Source organism: Mesoplodon mirus (genome assembly GCF_964341445.2).
Source record: "Mesoplodon mirus genome assembly, chromosome: 5".
Classification (NCBI taxonomy): Eukaryota; Metazoa; Chordata; class Mammalia; order Artiodactyla; family Ziphiidae; genus Mesoplodon; species Mesoplodon mirus.
The window spans coordinates 101,947,662-101,960,329 of record NC_138980.1 but is presented as its reverse complement, the minus strand read 5'-3'; positions in this window follow the sequence as shown (position 1 = coordinate 101,960,329).

Here is a 12,668-nt window from a genome sequence, read left to right as displayed (position 1 = left end):
CCCCAGTGGTCCCCAGGGTCAACATGTAGTTTTTAAAATGTGTTCATGAAGAGAGGTAACTTAAGAGAAGCGTGGTCAACACAATAGGCTGTGGAATCTTAGTCTCATCAAATGAGGCCAGAGCATCTTCCAAATTTCCAGCATTCCTCTTCTGACTTCTCACTGCCTCTGTTTTGCTAAGCATTATTCATTTTCAGGATTTCTCTAAATTCCTACTCCATTTCAACCCTTCCCTTGCCCAATGGTGCGTTACCCTCATGTCATTTCTTCACTTTCTGGAACTCTCCATAGAGATGCTACACTTTAACTTTTTTGTTGTCTACTCCAAATCTATTTTATTCTTAAAAGGAAAGAAAAAAGTTCTCTATAGTTTTTGATCTGTAGAGCCTCAGTGAGGTCTCTGCCATAAATATATCCCCAGTGCTGTTTCTGATGACTAAACTTTTACCAGTAGCACTATCTTCTTTGTTCATAATCCACTTACCTAATTAATTAATAATTCTTGCTAACAAATTATTGACTATTAGTGGTTTCATATATTAGCTCTGCCATGTAAAACGTTATATTTTAATACAATCTTTATCCACCAAAAGAAGCTTAGTGATTGTTTCAGGTAGTCTAATGGATTTGCTGCAAAAAACAAATTCCTAAACAGAAAGCTGTGATTCTTTGTAGGGTAGCCTTGTTTTCTGTGTTTGATTGTTTCCTGCCATGAGTGCTTAACACCTAACGTGGTGTCTGGAACCCAGAAGGTGCTTAGTAAATTACTGAAGAATGTAAGCTAGAATCTGTGTTTGCACTGGGTTCCTTGCATGGTTCCACCCAAGCGGCTCATGTCTGGGTCCAGAGCTGCCTGAATGGGACAGACTCTGGCAGGCCGTTAATTTGCTGATTGCATCAATCATTCTTCATTTCTTCTTTATAAAATAATCTATTGGGTACCCACTGACCCTTAAATCTCCTTGTCAAAGCTGCTGAATTTTTCATTCTCTTCACTGAAGTTAAAGTTGCTACATTATCAATGACTTTGATATCAAATATAAATTGGCTGTTTCTAAATGTATCCTCAAAGGAATACTGGCCCTAAAACGAGGTGGAGAAGAAAGAATACTCATTTGATTTGTCCCTGCAGATCATTCTCAAAATGTTGTTTTAGTCACACATAGAGTAAAAGCTAAGAGCTGACAACGATTTAGTCAAATTTATGTAAAAGCTAGGACTGACCCAGATTCAAGTCACCTCAAGAGAAAAGCAGTGATTCACTGATAAAATACATGTAATTGGACATAGAAAACCATCAAAAACTGTGCTCTCTCTTTCGGGGCCTGGATGGTGTCTGTGGCTCTTCTGGTGGGGTCTCTTTCTTCTATCAGCCAGATTCCTCTACTTACTAATAGGTCCTGCTCCCTCATCCTATGTGATTGCTCACGACTCATTTCAGTCCTATTTCTAAATCAGCAATCTCTCAATTAGATCAACATCTGGACCCAGTACCAGCTGCCTCTGTCATTGAATGTTGCCCAATTCCAAATACTCAAGGAAGTAATCTAAAGGGCCCAATACATCTTTGTGCAAAAGATTATATACACAGGTCATAAGTTACTAGCCAATCATATATTGACATCCCCACATTAATCCCTGATGGTAAATAATAAATAAATGAATATGGCGGCTTAGGTAGCAGAATCTGTGGGAAGAAATTTGCCCCAAAGTCATTGTAGCCTGGTATAGGTATTAGTGTGAGCACTAATACAGTAATTGTATATCTATTTATAAGACTATTAGGGAGTTTTCCACACAAAACAAGAAAAATTACTTTAAATTCCAAGAGGGCAGATCTTCAAAGTATTATCACTTAGCAACTTTTAGCTTTACAAAACCAAGGAGTTCTCATTTGCTGTCCTACTTCTTATAAGGGAATGACCTCACTATTACTATGCGTGTCTCTCTTTAAATAAATGTGGTTAGTACATGACATTAGGGCATGGTTTTCCTCTTGAAATTTCCTCTGCCAGAAAACCAAATATAGGTAACAGGGAAGAAGAAAAGGGGAATGAGCCTCTGTCTTAGTAGAAAATTTAAAGTCTGACTACAGTAGGAAGTGTTCATATGTGATGACTGTGAAACAGAGCGTTTGCCTCATGGCAGCAGGCATTTAAGGGACCCAGTGGAATATTTTTCTATATTTAAGATTTGATCACAGTGAGAAAGAAATTCTGTGAAGTAATCCAGGACCTATACAAGAAAAAGGTCATTTGTCCCCAAGCCTCATATTTCCAAGAAAATTAAAAGTTAGGTTATTAATTACACAGCCAAAAGATGCTATATATGCAGTAGTCATATTACTGTGTTAAAAGTATAAATTCTTTCACATTTAAAGAACACCCCATTTTTATAATTCTGTTTGGATTTCTTCATTATTAACATATTTGAAACCTAAAATATTGGTAGTGTTTTAGACTTTTCTTAGTTTTTGTCTATATTAGTTCTGTCTTAGTTTAGACTTTTCTGTGCTGCTATAACAAATTTCAGTAGGCTGGGGGCTTAAAAACAAACATTTATTTCTCACAGTTCTGGAGGCTGGAAAGTCCAAGATCAAGGTTCTGGCAGAGCCAATGTCTGGTGAGGGCCAGCTTCCTGGTTTAAAGACAACCGACTTCCCATTGTATCTGCACGGGGCAGAAAGAGAGCTAGCTAGCTCTCTTAGCTCTCCGGCCTCTTCTTATAAGGGTACTAATCCCATTCATAAGGGCTCTACCTTCATGACCTAATTACCTTTCAAAGACCCTACTTCCAAATACCATCACTAGAAATAGGGTTTCACCATGTGAAATTTGGGGGAACACAAACATTCAGTTCATTGCACTCTCTCAAATTCTGAAAAACTCTAAAATACCCCTTCTAAACCAGGCTGTTCAGATTCTTTGTACTTTAACTCATGTTCCTTCTCTTACTCCCTGGCTCTTTAAGTCTTAACCTATCTCCAGTTCTACATGGGTTTACCAAAGGAAATGTCTATTTTTTAGTCCAGAGTGTTAAAAGGGAAGATGCAGCTCCAGAGGTTATAGCAATGACAGCAGCAATTAGGAGAAAACCTTAAAGAAGCTGATCTGTAATCATTGGATGCAGCTGCCTCTTCACTTTAAGATTCCCCTACAGTTCTAATTCTTGGTGACCTAGGATCTATATTATTCAGAGATTTGTGTCACCTTCTCAAATTCTATCAAATGCCTTCTCAACGTAACAACACATTATTGGGAATTAGAAGCTTGTCCTCAAAAACTTTATCAGATCACTTCTAAAGAACAATCTAGTATTTAGAATGTAACTTGCTAAATTAAAAGTTAATTTGAGGGCTTCCCTGGTGGCGCAGTGGTTGAGAGTCCGCCTGCCGATGCAGGGGACACGGGTTCGTGCCCCGATCCCGGAAGATCCCACATGCTGTGGAGCGGCTGGGCCCGCGAGCCATGGCCGCGGAGCCTGTGTGTCCGGAGCCTGTGCTCCGCAACGGGAGAGGCCACAGCAGTGAGAGGCCCGTGTACAGCAAAAAAAAAAAAAAAAGTTAATTTGACTTCTGACCTTTTTATAAGTAATTAATAGAATATAAACAACAACTTTGTCAGCTGAGCTATTTCCATGAAAAAAATTAAAAAATAAAAAACATCATTTCACTACTGCTAAGATTGTCAATTTCAAAAGCTAAGACACTGTATCACCCTCCATTACTATTAATGCATTTGTCAACCTAAATAAACTTAGGAGGCAATAGTGAAGCAAAAAGTGTTTATTCAGAATCAAAGAATTGCAATTCAGGACCGAATAGAATCCTTGGGTAACAACTCAAACAGTGTCCCCACTAGAGAGTGAAAAGGGCTTTTAAAGGTAAAGATGAGAGGTTTACATTATGAAGGATTTTAATTGTAGTTAGAGGCAGAAGCTAGTCTTGGCTAAACTTGATTGAGTGCTAAGGCTGTCCCTAGAGGGAGGTAAAAGTTGTTACTGTGACAAGTTGCAGGTGTTCTTGCAGAGTCATTGGACTATTTGTGGTTTGGCCCAGTTAAAAAGTTCTTGGTTCTGCCTGGTGAGGATGTGCGTGAGGTCCACCACCTCCTTAATGGCCTCCTGGCTCCATATTAAAGCCCCTTGACATAAGAGATTCCATTTTATTTCACATTTCACACATTACATATTTATGAATTCCAGAACTCTTTTAGTTGAGACACACAGTACTACAGAAAACTGTTCAATCATCCAGTGTTGCCATCTGCTAAGATTTGACTTTATAAAGTGATTGTAACTGCTTATGGATTTACATATACTGTATAACTTTTCCTTTATAACCTTAAAGAAGACTAAATTAAAAGTTATAGGAAAGAAAATGTTACCACTGAGAAAGGAGACTTTCTTGAAAACTTATCCTGACCCTTCAAAATCATGTTTGACATATTTTTTCTTGTGCATTTATTGCTTTATAATTTTTCAATGCTGAGTTCTTACACTATTTAGTTTGATTTAATCTCATTGTAGAATAAAAACAATTATTATATTTTTAATATTCAAATTTTTGATGTACAACTAAAATTCGTATTAAATAAGTGCACTCTCCCTTAAAAATAAGAATAATAATTACAGATATGTTAATTACATACATTTCATTAAAATCCACTATTGATGCCAGGAAGAATCACTATATGCATATTGTTAAGGATTTAATATTACTCACGATTTTGCTATTTTCTGGCCTCTTCAGCTTTAATAGCCCTTTCCTGTCCTGATAGGAATGTATCCAATTGTACAGACAGAGAATATGCTTCAGCTCATTAAAAGGCAGAAGCACTTACTCTAACAAATTTTAATGTGTTCTACACTCCTTTTGCAAGTTCAGCTAATTTTGTTCTTTATATGAGAGTTTTTATTATTATAATTATTAAACTCTCTAGTTATACAAAATGGCATACTGCCCTTTTTCCTTTCTCTTTAAAAATAGTGAGAGTACTGAGCAGTGGATTATTTTCAGAAATTGTGTTGTATATAAGAATGTGGGTATTATTTCTCTAACATTTTCATGAAATGTAAAGTAGAACCCCATCATTTCTAATATAAAAATATCAATTTCATAAAAATAATGCTATGAAAAGCACGTAATGGAGTACAGGCATAGGCATACCTGTTTTATTGTGCTTCACTTTATTGCGCTTCAGAGAGATTGCATTGTTTTACAGATTGAAGGTTTGTGATAACCCTACAACAAGCAAATCTATAGATGCCATTATTTCAACAGCATTTGCTCACTCCCTGTCTCTGTGTCACAGTTTGGTAATTGTCACAATATTTCAAAAATATTCATTATTATTATATTTTTTATGGTGATCTGTGATCTTTTTTTTTTTTTTTTTTTTTTTTTTTTTTTGCGGTACACGGGCCTCTCACTGTTGTGGCTTCTCCCGTTGCGGAGCACAGGCTCCGGACCCGCAGGCTCAGCAGCCATGGCTCACGGGCCCAGCCGCTCCGTGGCATGTGGGATCCTCCCGGACCGGGACACGAACCCGTGTCCCCTGCATCGGCAGACGGACTCTCAACCACTGCGCCACCAGGGAAGCCTGCTCAGTGATCTTTGATGTTACTATTGTAATTGTTTTGGAGTGCCATGAAGCACGCCCATATAAGATGGTGAACTTAATCTATAAATGTTGTGCTCTGACTGCTTCACTGACCTGCTGTTCCCCTGTCTCTCTCCCTCTCCTCAGGCCTCCCTATTCCCTGAAACATAACAATATTCAAATTAGGCCAATTAATAACCCTACAGTGGTCTTTAAGTATTCAAGTGAAAGCAATAGTTGCACATCTCTTAGTCTAAAACAAAAGCTAGACATGATTAAGCTTAGTGAGGAAGGTATGTTGAAAGCCAAGATAGGCCAAAAGCTAGGCCCCTTGAGCCAAACAGCCAAGTTATGAATGCAAAGGAAACCTTCTTGAAGGAAATTAAAAGTGCTACTTTGGTGAACACAGGAATGATAAGAAAGCAAAACAGCCTTATTATAAGTGATAGGAGAAAGTTTTAGTGATCTGGACAGAAGATCAAATCAGCCACAATATTCCCTTAAACTGAAATCCAGATCAAGGCCCTAACTCTGTTCAACTCTATTAAGGCAAAGAGAGGTGAGGAAACTGCAGAAGAAAAGTTTGATGCTAGCAGAGATTGGTTTGTGAGGTTTAAGGAAAGAAACCATCTTCATAACTTAAGAGCGCAAATTAAGCAGTAAGGACTGGTGTAGAAGCTGCAGCAAGTTATCCAGAAGGTCTAGCTAAAATAATGAAGGTGGCTATGCTAATAAACATTTTCAGTGTAGGTGAAACAGACTTCTATTGGAAGAAGAAACACTTTCTTCTTCCAATATTTCTGTTATTACAAATGGCCTTTATAATCTAGTTATATTATTTTAAAGGGTTTTTAGTTCAATAAGACAGAAAAACTAGATTTGTTCTCTAACTTTTGAATCATGAATATTTTGTTTGTTTGGGTTTTTGCTTAATGTCTTCCTCAATTGAAGGATCTGTTGTCCCCAAAATATTCTGGACATGAAGAGCTCAGTCTCTATACTGAATATGAAGGCAGGATTTAAGCCTCATTAGCAAGAAGTGGACTGTAGTTCATAATGCGGAAATGTTTCTTATTCTTTCCCCTTTTAGCCATGATTCATTATTGTGCTGCCTCAGCTGTGCTGAAAATTGGTATTCATAATATAAATGGCCATTAGTCTATGAAGTTCTAACTCACGTCAACCTTACATAGCATTTATTTACCAATAAATTATATAGGCCTGATACGTCCACTGTAATCAAACATGTAAAGTACTTGGGTCAAAGTTAGTTTCGCAAGAACATTCAGCCTATTTGTTGTACCAAGAAAGGTAAATTACTTTTTTGTTTCATCACTTCAATCAATCTGTTTTTATTTTAAGCCTTTGATCATCTTGACATTGCTCTTAGAACCACCCATTAATTAAGGGTCCAATACATTTCTCCACTTTTATTATCTCTTTTTAAAGCTGCTATAAAGTCAACAATTCAAGATAGAACACATGTAGATTTGCCAAACCATAACTAATAGATAGGCCATGTAGAGATGAGCATAATAATCAAGTTCCTCCTACCCAGGGATCTAAATTTAAACTCCTTGGAAAAAGTTGTTGATAAAAGAGAAATGGGTTGGTGGAAGAAGAGGAGTCTCTGAGGAATGAGAGTAAATGCAAATACTTTTTTAACGTACTGCACAGAAACACATTATTCAGACATTCATTCCATGGATTGAAAGGCCCCTGAAGGCACAGAAGCCAAGGTTTTATTCATCATTATTTAACCAGTATCTACCATGGTATCTCATATATAGAAGAAAGCTAAAAATAATATACTTAATAGCTTCTGGTATTTCTAAAACTACAGCTCTGTAAGATTCCACATTTGGAAAACAGTGCAGTGATCTGCCAGGGAGTCTGAGTCTGTTTTGTTTTCCTCTCAAAGCCTGCAATTATATTCTTAATATGTGTAATCTCTTCTCCTCCCATAAGCTCTAAAATGCCAACATCATTACTCAGAATAATTATTTATTCATTCAAACTACAGGTATTAACTAAGTCTCCATTAAGTACTAGGTGCTGTGTTAGATGCTGGCTATAAAATGGTGAACAAATCAAACACAACCCTGTTCTTCTGGAGCTCATAGTCTATTAAACAGTCATATTCGATATAATAGAATTAGTGCCAGCATGGGAAAAGTAGCAGGTGCATGATATATAGGAAGGTACCTAAACAGGTTATAGTGGGTCAGGAAAAGCTTCAAGGAGAAAAGAGTTTAAACTGATAAGTGAAAAAGGAGTAGGGATTGGTCAAATTGAGATCTGGGGAATGAATGTTCCAGGAAGAAGGTGCTGTACCAAAGAGAAAGATCTCAGCTGAGTGAAGCACTGGTTTCAGTGAGAAAATGGGAAGAAATTTTGTCTTTCTCAAGGAAACCGTTGGGGAGAGACCAGGGTAAGACATTGCACGGGATAAGAGAGGAGTGGTTAAAAAATGGGTTAGATTATTAAAGGCCTTCCAAGTTTCCACATCTGGTCTTTCATGACTCCTTCTAAATTATTTACAAATCAATTTCATCTCCTTTGACTTGTTCCATGCTTTTGTTTTATCATTAGATTTGTAATTGATTTTCCTTCTATATTCTTTAAAGAAATTACTTGATCAGATAAATTTGAAAAGTTATTTCTGTCTAGTAAAGTTCAGAATATTCTTTAGATTTTTGTACATTTCTTATAACCTTCATTGACTGAGATATGAAACTGTAGATGATGTCAAGAGAAAACTCAAAAAGAAATAACCTGATTTTTCAAGGTATAGTTGTAAATAAATCATATGCATTGTGGAAAATTTGAATCTAGTTGAGATATCTTATATTCTTCGTTGATTGTAATTTGAATTTGAGAAATAAATGGGAGGATAAATCATTTATTAAGCAAATTAAGTACTACTAGTCTCAGAATTGCAAAAAGAGACCACATAGAACAAACTGTAGATCAATGTCTTCTTTCACTATAGTCTCCATGCACTTGGTACTTTGCATACTGTAATAAATAGGATGTACCTTAGCTGCCAGTAACAAAAAGCTTAATTCAAAATCAGTAAGTTTAATTAAAATTTTTATTTTGTATACTGAGAAAGCCTGAGGTAGTATAACTTTACAAGTGATTATTTCAACATTCCAGCTATCCTATCATCATACAATGGGTGCTGCAGTTCCTTTGTCACAGAAAGATGTAATAATGTACAGTAGGGAAAAAAAAGATGCTGTCTACTCCAATTTAATCATATTAAAAATCAAAAAAACCCAAGAAGCCTCATAGCTGATGTTCCTTCACATCCCATTGAATGGAATTTTATCACATCCTAGATTAATTATCTATGAGAGGTCTGGGGTTTCCATGATTAGTTTTCATTAAAGCACATTTACCCCTAAATTTTGAACAGGGTTATTGTCCTTTTAGAGTAAATAATTGAACAAAATCAGATTCTGATTTTGTTAATAAGGAAGGAAAAAGGGAAGAAATATCTTTTGGGTAGAAATAGAAATCAGATACTGTCTTATATATTCACTGCCATATGACTGGTAAATTAAGGAGCACCAAAATTGTAATTCCATTTATATTACTATTTACATCATGATTTTTTTTCCATTTTATCAATGTTCTGACATACTATAGAGACATTCAGTAAATAATTAGGTATTATCACCATTACTAGTTTGATCCTTGGATTTAGTTGTCAATAATAGAAATATAGTTTTCAAGTAACTGTGATGGGCTAGAATAATACTCTATAAGAGAATTTGTTTATAAGTACACATTTTGGAATTGTTTGATAAGGGAAGAAAATATTTAACCTAAAGGCTGATGTGAGGATGAAGTATAATCTGGAAAGTGCCAAGCACAAAATCTGGCACATGGCACATATTCAGTAAGTAGAAGGCAAATGGATTTACTATAAATGGCATAAAATGGGTACCTGATTTTGTTTATTCCAGAAGTGTTCTTACCTCACCTATTTAAGGTTATATGATAAAATACATCTCAAATCTCTTTAAAGTTTCTTTAAAATCTAAGAAAAACAATTTATTTCATGAATGTTTTTTAGTTTGAGTGTACAAGTATTTCACCTCCTTGGATAAGATTATTTCTAAGTATTCTTTTTGATGCTGTTGTAAATAGGGCTTTTTAAAATTTTTCCTTGTTTGTATAGTTCCTTGCTAGTGTATAGAAGTGCTACTGATTCTTGTGTGTTGACTTTGTATCCTATAACTTTACCAAACTGGTTTATTCTAACATTTTTTGTTACCTTCTTAAAGCTTTCTTTGAGATCATGTAATCTACAAAGAGATAATTTGACTTCTTCTATCTGATTTGTATGCCTTTTACTTCTTTTTCTTGACTAATTGCTCTGCTAGGACTTCCAGTACTATGTTGAACAGAAGTGGTGAAAATGAGCATCCTTGCCTTGTTTCTGATTAGGAAAAGCTTTCAGTTTTTCACCACTGAGTATGATATTAGCTGTCAGCTTTTCATATATGGCCTTTATTATGTTGAGGTAAATTCCTTCTATGTCAGATGCTTTTCAAATTGGACTGGGAGACACATATTAACTTTGTGTTCAACAACAGTGTTTGACAGATAATTTGATTCCAGTAAAAGTAACAGCTGGTTTCTTACTTAGAAGAAAGGTAACAGCTGTCATACCACTGGAATCAATAATTTCCATAGAAGATGGCTAGGATGCCAGTCTACAATTTGATAACTTTGGTGAAAATAGTATGTTTGTTTTCCTCAGTCTTTCGAACGGATGGTATATGGAAACTGGCCTCATAATGATTTTGTTGCATAGATAGCCATAACCCGTATGCACGTGGCAGAAAGCCCAGGCTTGAACAATTAAAAATACTCATTTCTCTAATTATTAAACCATTTCTTCCATTTAAGTAAACTATTTAATCCACCATTTAACTATGTTTTCCTCAGGGTTTTCTGGCTGTTCATGTTACTTATAATGATGCAACTGAGCAATAAACTTTCCTAATGGAGTTTAATGAAGTTGTGAGTGAATGTACAATAATAATCATTCATCAGTGATGCCTATACAAACTCATTGTGGTAATCGAAATACCAGTGGGCTATCTTTCACCATGACCTCCTGTGGTTAACATTATGGAATGTCTGCTCTTACACAGCCATTGAGGAAACAAATTACGTTGCAGTTTTCTTTCTTTTTCAATTATCAGAGCAATCTAGATTGACATGAACTACTATTTTTGTAAAACTACAGCCTGAAAATATGGTGAGATTGAATATTAAAAACCCTAGTACTAAATCTTCTCACTGTAATCTATAACCACAGTTTTTCCAGGCATCTCTGAAACAAAAGAATAACCAGAGTTTTAGAAGTTCTCCTTTAAGATTTTGCCACAGAATTTCTCTTTTCAATTAGGAATTCTGTCGTTCATTTACAAATAGCAAATAGGGAAAGTGAACATAATATTTACTAGAAATATCAAACTATGTTTCACTTAATTAATGTAAAAAGCATCAATAGCAATAAATGTTAAGAGAAACACTGAATTTTAATATAACACATTTTAACCAGTCTAAGGTCAAAAGCCAAGAGCACTGGTTCCAAGGTACAGTCCCCCATACAGTAATATTAGCAAATAAGAAACCTTCATGTTGATGTCCAGCAATCTGTGTTTTGTCACACAAAGAGATCTCCTATTAGCAATTTTTGTGACCTTGAGTAAAATAAACAGTCCCAATGTGAAACTGCATGGCTTGCATTCTGTTGTACTATGTATTGCAACCCTTGGGTGAATCATTTTCTGCTACTTCAGTTATCCTATCAGTAAATTACAAACGTAATTGTTACAAGACTCAAATGTGATAATATATAAAGAACTTAGAACAGTATCTGTAGCATAGAGTACATGCTTCAAAAAATAGCTTTTCAGTCAATATTCTTTGATAACAATCTTTCAAATCTTTATATCAGCTATGGTTGCCGAATTTAAAAAAAAAGTCAATAGCTCAAAGCTAATAGGTCACCTGAGCAGTTCTTCTGCAGAGGTAACCACTCGCAGAGATCACTCATGCATCTGTGGGCAGCTGGGGGGCCATCTACTGGTAGCCTCTATGCTTATGGCTGGGATCTCACACATCCCTGCAGTCTCAACTGGGGTGGTTCAGCTCTGCTCCTGATGGTCTCTCATTCTCCAGCAAGCTAGTCCCTGCTTGTTTACATGGCAGCTGGCAGGGCTTTAAAAGAGAGAGAGAAAGCATGGAAGCCCTCCCAAGGGCTGGGCTCAGATCACATACAGTATCATTGCCGCCACAGTTTATTTCCCAAAGCAAGTTACAAGAAGGCCAAGATTCAAGGAGTGGAAAAGTAGACTCCTCTGTTGAAGTGAGGAGCTTTAAAAGCTCATTCCTAAGGGGCAAACACACATGGAACACTGAGAATTGTATCAATGAAGCCATACTCCTTGACGGTTCTCGAACCCAGCTGCACCGCAGATTGGGAATTAAACCCACAATCCCTGCCTTAGGAGGGGACTTGAACCCACTTCCTTTTAATTAAAACTGCTCACCTAGTGTCAGGACTTCTGTACAGTAGAAACTAACACAACATTGTAAAACAACTATACCCTAAATAAATAAATAAATAAATAAAATTGGCCCAGAAAAAAATAAAACTGCTCACCTAGTGTCAGGACTTACTGAAGCTCACGTTCTTTTGTCTCGATGCAGAAGGAATTCAGCCTGAGGCAAAGTGGTAAGTCAGGAGTGAGTATATTAGCACAGGACGCTTGTGAGAGATACATGCAGGCAGGCAAGGGAGCTCAGCCCTGAGAACAAAGAGCACTACATTTTTATAATCAAAGAAAAAATAGGGAGGGAAGAAGACCACCTTCTTCCTCATTCTTGGGTAGACATTAAGGCTTACATCAGTAGTTCCTCCTTTGACCCTATATGGTCTAACTGGGACTATCATGGCGCTATTTAAATCATATGTATATTAGCAGAAGGGTGGTAACACGTACTAAAATATGGTAATTCATCTTGGGTTCCAGTATAATG